The sequence below is a fragment of the Nuphar pumila genome, chromosome 3 (genome assembly GCF_984573655.1).
Source record: "Nuphar pumila chromosome 3, dmNupPumi1.hap1.1, whole genome shotgun sequence".
NCBI lineage: Eukaryota > Viridiplantae > Streptophyta > Magnoliopsida > Nymphaeales > Nymphaeaceae > Nuphar > Nuphar pumila.
In genome coordinates, this window is record NC_143251.1 from 139,064,490 (window position 1) to 139,072,280 (window position 7,791).

The following is a 7,791-nucleotide window of genomic DNA, read 5'->3' on the forward strand; positions in this document are numbered from 1 at the left end:
AAACTGATTTGGATAAGGTAGGATATCCGACTGGAATCCCAATGTTGACATCCAAGTCTCGTACCACTAGATCCAATACCTTAGGGTATTTGTGCGCACGTGCACATGCACACATGCAAACACTCGATGTTTTAACCTAACCATTCAAATAATAAAAAATGTTATCCCAACCATAGTGACAAACGTTTTTATCGGCAATTTCTCGTTTTTCAAAAACTCGCGAGAAATTGAAAAAAAATCATAAATCTTGCATTTTTTTTCTGCAAAATCTCGGCAATAAAAAAATAAATAAAAAAAATAAATTTTATTTTTTATAAGAAAATATTAATAAAAATTATTTTAAAAAAAACACACGATTTTTTCATGATAAATAGCCATTTAAAACATAAATATCACATTTAAATAATGGTATTTATGTTTTTTTCATAAATCTCAGGATATTTTGAAAATCTCGCTATATTTGTCACTATGATCCCAACATTCTCTGCTTTCTTTCTTTGAAGCAGCCTCATGCTCCAATTAGTGTTGAAACTACACAAAATTCACAATTAAAGTGTGAAGATTTTTTATTTAATCGTGTTACTTATATATATATATATATAAGTAACACGATTAAATAAAAAATCTTCACACTTTAATTGTGAATTTTGTGTAGGAGCAGTGAGTGTGGGCTTTTGCTATGGGGGCTCTGTTTAACTTCAACCAACGCCATTGTAACTGACCCCAGTATGAAGCATGAGAAAATGATGCAGTACGAATCCGTGATAACTGTGACTGGAGCTGGGATTTGAATCTGACCCAGATTGCTTGAATCCCATGGTAGCCTCTCGTACGGGCTAAGGGCCTAACTAAGGAGGTAATGCTGTTCGTAGGTCTACTCGTATGACTAAAGGGCAACGGAAGCATGCACACACCCCTTCGCTAATCCAGCACTGATTAGAACCATGATATGATTCAAACGGATTCTTCAAGTCTTTCTATTAGGCCTGTTCTTAAAACCCTGATCCGTGATCCTTCATGGGGCACATTTCCTCTGTAAATAGTTTAGAAAAGAAAAGAATATGCAGAGTGCTATTGAGAAAGAACCCTTATTACTTTATGTCCTTTGCTTTCCCTTTTCTTATCTAATTCAATTCTTTATTTCAGTTTTTATCTTCATAGTTATTAACACAGTTTGCTATTTAATCCAAAGGGGTTCAGGAGCTCCATCCCTCCTGTTCACTGCATTGGAAAAGCACCCAGCTTTTTCATGAGGCCCTTGACCATCTTTGTTCACAAGATTTGTAAGGTTAGTTGATAGGTCACAGGATTTGTACAATGAGTTGATAGTGTTTTTGCCAAAACAATGTGCCCACAAGCAACCACCGCTGATTTGACTGCCGGTTATAGGTCCTTTTTTTTGGCGACCAGCAGGTCCGGCCATAGATTGCAGAGCTGAGCATAGCCCATCCTGCAGTTCAGATGTAGCAGTGTGCCTACAGTTGGTGCACTACCTTGTTCACATGGAAGCAAGCTTACTCTCTAATCCAACTGATTCAATGAACATCATAACGGCTAGTTAATCTGTAAAACCACATTGGGAGGACACGAAATGTGAAGGAATGCTCATAGTCAGTGTTGGTATCAATGCGAATGGGCAGCCGATTCACATAGAATCAGCCCCAGATTTTTGATTCGGGTAGAATTGGTCCTTATTTTAATATTTTAACATTTTTTATTTTTAATGAATGTTTAATTAAAAAAGTAAAAGTGACATTCAACTTGATCCTGTTCGAGTCTGTATCGGCCGATTCTCTGAGTCATTTGAAAATCTATTCAGGTCCGGAACTGATATTGGCTTTCAGTAACATAAACACTAGTACAAGAAAGAAAAGCTATAAACAATCTGTCATCAAATTTATGTACACAATATCTCATTTAGAAAATCTCATCATGGTTTCTTGTTTATAAATGCACAGAACCATCTTGACAGTACGTGTGTATGAGAGAGAGAGAGAGAGAGATGTTGGAGTGTGAAAATTGTTTCTTACCTGGATATAAATCCTCAATTTCTGTTTTTTGGATATGTTTGGAAGATAGTTTTAGAATTTTATCATAGACTCCTTGTAGAATCGAACAACAACTCTCGTAGACTTCTTGTAACACTCATAGACTCCTTTTATTTAAAGAAAGCAAATCCGTCTATTGTAGATGTGTGGTATCTCAATTGAATAAAAAAATTCAGTGAGGCCGTGGACGTAGGCAACTCTTGTTGAACCACAGTAAAATATTTGTTCATGTGTGATTCGATTCCTTCTCTTGCTTCTTTCGTTTTTGTTTGTCCATTCGTCGATAGTGTGCCGTTCCCAACAAGAGAGAGAGAGGGATGACCCTGCTCTATGCAGAGCACAGACGAGTGCAGTTCTTGTTATCAATTTGCAAATCAATGACTTCTCACTGGATGCCATTTAGTAGCCGCATCTTAGCTTAACCAAGCTATCATATTTTACATCTAAGGAATATATATATATATATATATATATATATATATATATATATATATAGAGAGAGAGAGAGAGAGAGAGAGAGAGAGAGAGAGAGAGAGAGAGAGAGAGAGAGAGAGAGAGAGAGAGAGAGAGAGAGAGTTGCATCCTAGTAGAACATAATTTAGACAGAGACTACTTGAAGTGGATTTTAATGTATAAAACGTGTATGCACTTGCCCAATCAGATTGTACATGTAAGCTTGCTCATATTTGTAAAAAGTGTGCATGTTCACACGCTGTACGAATCTCAGAAAACCTCCAAATTTTTAGGAAAAAATTTGCTTCAATAGCCTGTTTGGGCAAACAGACCACAGAGGGACATGAAGAAAGGATTTAGTCAGATTTCCCCTCGTTTCCTGTTAGTATATACTATATACAAGTTATCAGATCTGTCCAACTAAAAAGAATAGAAAACACTGATAGTCCAAAAATGGAAATGGCCAAGATAATTTCCAATTAACTGAGTTTTTTCATGAAAGAAAGTGGGTGGGGAGTGGGGCGGCTTGGGGGTTGGAATGAAGAAAGTATTGAAAATATTGCTTAACTTAGTGGGTCAGTTGCTTGAACCTATATACGCTCGGAGGCACGCGTATACACACACTATCTTTCAAGCGATGGTTATCCCACTTAGGATCAGGTCCTTGGTGCAATGGGTATTCGTGCAACTATGCTCTAGGATACAACCGAGCTTTCACTTGTGAAAAATTAGTACACATCCTGCACTGGGTGAGACCAATAACCTTGACATGAACCACTTCAACAACCTCTTGATTATGATAAGAAGATCTAGGTTCAATTTTGGGTATGAATCTTGGGTGTGGGTATAGATTCTAAATATTAGTGGGTATGAATTCAAACTAATACTAGATATAGATCCGAACTTTAACTAAATATGGATCAAAACTGTAGCTGGATCTGAATCCGAATATCAACTGTATTTAGATCTGAACTGTAACTGAATCTAGATTCAAATAGTAACTAGAGTTGGATCCAAATAGTAACTAGATCTAGATCTAAATATCAACTGAATCTGGATTTGAGCTATTGGATCTGAATTTAAAAAAGGATTTGAACTTGGAACTCTAAAACAAAAGAGAAGAGAGAGAGAGATTCTAGAAATGAGAGAGGGTTGGGGTTTATATAGGCCCCACATAGGCTGCCATTAAGGCTATAAAGAGGCTAAAATGGCTAGTCATAAAAGGCCATGACTTGTCAAAATGGCCAGCCATAAAGGCTCAGACGTTAGGCATAAGATAGACACCAAACAAGAACAGAAATGACCTTGGCAAGGTCAATTCTAACATTAACTGAGTCGACGGTCGATCAAAGCAAGGATAAGGGTGACTAATGGACCATTTTGAACCTTTAATACCTATTTAAAAATGTTGGTCAAGGTTTAAATGGATTCGGATAAGAACCAGAAAGATTCAAAGAGAATTTAAGATTGGGCAAAGGTCCATAAATGGGTTGATCAAAGCCATTTTTAGACTTGAGGATTAAAACCATTGCAAGTACTAAAAAAAAGTCAAAGCTAAGCCGAACCAAACTAGACCGAATCGGGCTAAATCTGAATTCAAATCCAAGTTCAAGTCTAAAGTCAAAGGTCAAGGTCCAAGAATAAAGTGATGCACAAGCCCAAGATCTAATTCCCTTGAGGGCCTTGCCTTTCAAGGCACCACCCCTCTATATAAGGACAAGAGGTTTTCCAAAAAACCTTTAATGTAAGACTAAACTTTTTTAGATAACTCAATACTTACAAACTTAAGAAAAAATAAAAAATTAGAGAGAAAACTTAAGGGCAATTTTGAGCCAAAATCCAATAGAAAGATTGACTTAGATACCTTCCTCAGTTTTCTGTAACCTACACTTCTCAAAGAACAAACAAGACCACAGGTTGAAATCTCAAAGTCCAAAATTAAGTTGCTTTAGAAGGTCATGCTAAAAACAAATGACCACACTTAGCAAATGACACATGCCTTGGGAAGGAGGATTCCCATTGTCAAACAGATTTATTATCCCAAAAAGCTCAACACTAAAAGATCAATATATGCTCTACATCCTTGACAACGAGCTCATTTACAACTTTATCAATATCCAAAAGTTGGCCTGTCAACTCTGATATTATCTATGAACCAATTAGTTAATGAGTCCAACACACTCATGCAACATCTAGTTCTGGTAAATAAAGGGGCATTGGGACTTTGGAGCAAAATTAACACCCTCTACCAAAGAGAGAGGGGATCCAGGGAGTGATTAAGTGCTTCGACTATGTGACACATCCAATCACATGACGATATTCAATATGGGGCCTGCAATATGCTATTGTAGGCCCCATGTAATGCTGTCATTTCCCTCTCTCCCAGAGATCACATTGTGAGCACAGTGTTAGATTTGTCATAGCAATAAAGAGGTGGTGAGAAGAAAAAGAGAGACACACCGGTTGGCCCTTAATGTTGTGATTCTTGGTGTAGGGGGACACATCAATATTATCATTATATATGTTTAACCTAATTGGGCTGAATACAAAGAGGTACAATAAAATTAAACATAATACAAATTTGTCTTAGATAGGACGTCACACAGAGGAATACACAAAATACAAAATATTATAGTCGTATCCATACCAGGACGTCTCCATGGAAAATATGACTTTACCCTTCTCTTGTTCTAACACTCCCCCTCAAGTTATACATGTCATTCGACATGCATAACTTGTTCTTTAAGAAATTATGTTTGTCTCTTGATAAACCTTTGATAAATATATCTGTCACTTGCTGATCCGAATCAACAAACATTTCCATCACTTCTAACTCAATCTTGTCCATGACAAAGTGATAATCAATATGAAAATGTTTTGACTTATCATGTAAAACAAGATTTGTTGCCAAAGCAATGCCACTTATTGTCATAGTATATAATATGGATTTTGAAACTTAACCTGAGTGCCCGTAAGAAATCTCTCACCCATGATATTTCAGTAACTAAGCTTTCCAAAGCCCTATACTTTGCTTTCGTACTAGATCTGGCTATGCTCTTTTGCTTTTTAGTTTTCCATCATATTAGATTTTTTCCCAAATATATATAATATACTTTCACATATCTCTTTTGGTCTGGGTCACCAGCCCAATCAACATCAGAATACTTAATAACATAATGCATGCATACATTTTTTTGATAATTTTTATTATATAATAGATCATGATTGAGAGTTTAGTTTTATACACCCACTAGCTACCCACAACATTTTTACTTTTAGGCCTCTCAACAACAATCCATGTATGTTTTTAATACATGGTGTTTATTTCATCATTCATGGCCCCTATCTATCTTCTATCTTTAGAAGCAACTTCCAAACTGTTTGGCTCTTTAATTGTATATACTTCAATCATAAAAGTGTAAAAATCAACTGAAAAATTCTTGTAAGACATAAACCTATCCATTGGATGTTTAACTCTTGCTAATCTTCTCAATCCTTCATATTGAGTAGTCTCGTTGACAAGTGCACTTCTCTTGATGCTGGTTTATAGGCTGATTAATGGTGGCATCTACTCTTCTTCTTTTGTACACTATATACTCTTTCTGAGGTTGTCTTGCGTCGCTCACACTACTGGGCTGATCCTCATGTTTTTCTGATTGACTATTATTGTTGGGCTGAAATTTCCCGGCTAAGTCATCACTTTCAGGTTGACGTGTGTCTTGGTTCAGCTCTATGAAGTACTGAAATTCATCTTCTATATAAGGTTGTTCATTTGAATAAGTTGTGGGTAAATTATCTTAGGTGGATAACATATAAAAAATGGTTCTCGAACACTACTAAAATTGGCTCTAGAACTACCACCATTACTTGTATTGTTGCTGCTAAAAAGGCCTCTATAACAAACAACTTCATTGAAAGTGACATGACATGATATACAAACATGCTTTTTTGAAGGAAAAACATCTATAGCCTTTATGCTTATCTGAATACACAACAAATACACATTTCCACCTTAGGATCTAACTTCTTTATATGTGATGGATCTATGTGCATATAACATATGCAACCAAAACTTCTTAAGAATGAATAGTCTGCCTAAAAACCATACAACAATTCATAAGGAGTCATGCTTCCAATACAAGCAATCTATTTATAAGAATAGTTGTATGAAATGCCTCCAACCATAGCATCTTTGGCACTCTACTAGCAAACATCAATGAGAGACCAACCTCCATAATATATGTTTTCTCTCAGCTACCCCATTTTGTTGTGGGGTGTCTAGGCAAGAAAACTCTCGCTTATTCCATTGTCCTTAAGATACTGAGTGGACACATTGGATGTGTATTCTCCCCCTCCATCACATCGAAGGATACCAATACGCTTCCAGAAATGATTCTCAACATAAGATTTAAATTCTCGTAACTTATCAAAAACTTCATATTTGCACTTAAAGAAGTAAATCCAAGTGAATTTAGAATAGTCATCCATGAACACAACATAATAACAAGATCTAGAAAGAGACAAAGTGTGAGTCGATTCCCAAACATCTTTATGAATAATATCAAGAACATAAATTTTTTTATTTTTTTTCTGAAGCGAACCCACTTTGTGATACATCCAAGTTGATTTGACTTAACCATCTATGAGACAAACTTATTGAATTTATTTTCTTTTCCATGGTCAAGACAGAAGTAAGCAAGAAATTACTATGGATGAAGAAATTTTTACAAGAGTTGGGATTAAACCAAGAAAGTATGTTCTTCATTGTGATAGTCAGAGTGCAATCCCCTTGAGCAAGAATTTCTCATTTCATTCAAGATCGAAACATATTGATGTTAGATACTATTGGATTCGTGATGTCTTGAATGATAAACTGTTACATCTTGAGAAAGTTCACATTGATGATAATACTTCAGATATATTGACTAAGGCATTGCCTAAGGACAAGCATGAGAAGTGTCGACTCTTGACAGGAACGGTTGAAGCCTCCACATAAGTCGGGAGGGGGAGAATTGTTGAGTTTTCCTACTTTGTGGGACTCATCTATTTACTGAATAAGAACCTTTTGTTAATTGTCATTTATTGGCATGCTCATTGGAACCACACATATTCATTATTGCGGAGGGATTCCCAAGCATGACCTTCGATTGTCTCAAGGTCAATTTATGTATTCTGCTGGATAGCGATTTGTGAATGATGATTCAACAACATAGTGATTTATGAGATTGCGCTTAGTTGACGCTCAGTTGAATAGCGATTTGTGGTTGGCGCCAAGGTTGTTAAATGCGAT